Here is a 2,543-nt window from a genome sequence, read left to right on the forward strand (position 1 = left end):
GGTATAGCTACAGTAATCAAAACAGAATGGTATTAGTGGAAGTATTGAAACATAAGATCAATGGAATAAAATAGTGATTTCAGAATTAGACTCATACTAATACAGCTACCTGATTTTTGACAAAGGGGAAAAGGCAATTTGATACAGAAGACAGAATTTTTTGTCTACAAGTGATGTTTGTACATTTGGACATTCCATAAGCCAAAAACCTCTTAACCTCTTAAACCTCTTTACTGTAAGAGGTATAAGCCTTGACTTACACTTCTTATAGTAAACAAAAATTATCTCAAAATGTATCAAAGATCTAAATGTAAAACATAAAGCTATAGTGCTCACTTCAGCAGCACATATACTAAAATTGGAATGATATAGAGAAGATTAGCATGGCCCCTGTGCAAGGATGACATGCAAATTTGTGAAGTGTTCCATATTTTTGGAGGACATACAAAGGGCCCAGAGACATATGAAAGGATGCTCAGCATCACTAGCCATCAGAGAGATGCTAATTAAAACCACAATGAAATACCACTTCACACTGGTCCAAATGGCCATCATAAACAAATCAAGAAACAACAAGTGTTGGAGAGGATGTGGCGAAAAGGGGACCCTAGTGCACTGTTGGTGGGAATGCAGACTGGTGCAGCCACTGTGGAAAGCAGTATAGAATTTCCTCAGAAAACTAAAAGTGGAACTGCCTTTGACCCGGCAATTCCACTATGGGATTATACCCTAAGAATCCTGAAACACCAATTCAAAAGAACCTAGCACCCCAATGTTCATAACCACACACACAATTTATAATAGCCAAGTGCTGGAAGCAACCTAAGTGCCCATCAGTAAATGAACAGATCAAAAAATTGTGGTACATTTACACAATGGAATACTACACAGCAGAAAGAAAGAAGGAACTCCTACCCCTTGAGACAGCATGAATGGAACCAGAGAGCATTATGCTAAGTGAAATAAGCCAGGCAGTGAAAGAGAAGTACCATATGATCTCACCTATAGGTGGAACCTAATCAACAAAACAAACAGGCAAGCAAAATATAACCAGAGAGACTGAAATAAAGAAAAAACTGATAGTAACCAGAGGGGAGGGGATAATGCAGGAAGAAAAGGGGGAAGGGTTTTCAGGAACATGTATAAAGAAAGGATACATGGGAAAAACCAAAGAGGGTAGGATCAAGGGTGGGAAGTGGAGATGACTGGGGTGCGGGGAGACTGGTGGGAAAAAATGGAGACAACCGTACTTGAACAACAATATAAAAAAGTGAAAAAAAGAAAAGAAAACATAAGCTATAAAACTTTTAGAAGATAACATTTTCATGACCCGGGGTAGTCTAAAAGTACTTAAACATGATAATCTATAAAATAAATAAAACTGAGCCCTAGCTGGTGTGGATCAGTGGATTGAGCACTGGCCTACAAACCAAAGGGTTGCCAGTTCAATTCCCAGTTAGGAGACATGTGTGGGTTGTGGGCCAGGTCAAGTCCCCAGTAGGTGGTGTATGAGAGGCAACCACACATTAATGTTTCTCTCCCTCTCTCCCTCCCTTCCCTTCTGTCTAAAATAAATTAATTAATTAAAAAAATGGATAGATTGAAATTTATCAAAGCTAAAACCTTGCTCTGTGAAAGATACTGCTATAGAGTGGGAGGAAAAAAAGCTATAGATTAGGAGGAAATATTTGCAAATCACTTATCCAACAAGGAATTTGGATCCTTAAATATATAAAAAGATCTCAGAGTTCAATTGTAAAAAAAAAAATAAAAAACAACTCACTCAAAAATATCAAAACATTTGAACAAGCACTCATCTAAAAGGATGTTCAGATGGCAAATAAGCACAAGTGGAAGCATTGTATTGAGTGCAGACATCCTATAACCATGAAGAAGTATCCTGAATATAAAGATAACACACACACACAAAGGCAGAACTGAGATAATCAGAACCAAAACTCCAATTAAATTTTGCTTAAAATCCAGACTTCTAGACTTTTAAATTATGTGGCCAATGTTTTATGCTTTTGCTATTTGCTACTTAAAATATTTTTATGCCTACCACACTTATTACCAAAATCGGCATCCTTCAAGACAACTCCTCTCACCTCCAGAAAAATTTTCATGGCTGCTTAACAATCTTTCTCCCTTTTTTCTCTGACCTCCTCCAGTCCCAAATCTAAGTTATTCACCTTATCACTTTTCCTCTCCCCTCCCTTTTCCTCTCTCCCTCTCCCCCTCACCCCAACACACATCTCATACCCTTGTGACGCTTTTGTGTTGTTTTACGTGATTTTCCATTCTTTACTATTATAGCACTGACCCTTATTCAATGCAACATTCAATATTTGTTACACTGAATTGTGATGGTCAGTGTTACATTCTGTTTCCCCCATAAGATTTTTAGCTCCCAAGTGCCCTTGACTCTTCTCTACCTCATTGTTTCATACTTTAACCCATAAAAATGAGGCTCAGTAGGCTGACATAAGAGAGACTGAAAGGCACCCATTCGAGCTCTTTTACTAACGCTGTATGAAACATGT

The 2,543-nt window shown here is 37.9% G+C and overlaps 1 non-coding gene across 1 annotated transcript; it reads left to right on the forward strand.

Moving 5' to 3' along the window:
- The first annotated feature begins 328 nt into the window (after positions 1-328).
- Positions 329-435, forward strand: LOC118997800 (U6 spliceosomal RNA). The gene has a single exon (XR_005068724.1). It is a non-coding gene; the product is annotated as a U6 spliceosomal RNA (small nuclear RNA).
- The last annotated feature ends 2,108 nt before the right edge of the window (positions 436-2,543 follow it).

The sequence above is a fragment of the Sturnira hondurensis genome, unplaced genomic scaffold, assembly GCF_014824575.4.
Source record: "Sturnira hondurensis isolate 20B ecotype Veracruz unplaced genomic scaffold, ASM1482457v3 Scaffold0013511, whole genome shotgun sequence".
Lineage (NCBI taxonomy): Eukaryota > Metazoa > Chordata > Mammalia > Chiroptera > Phyllostomidae > Sturnira > Sturnira hondurensis.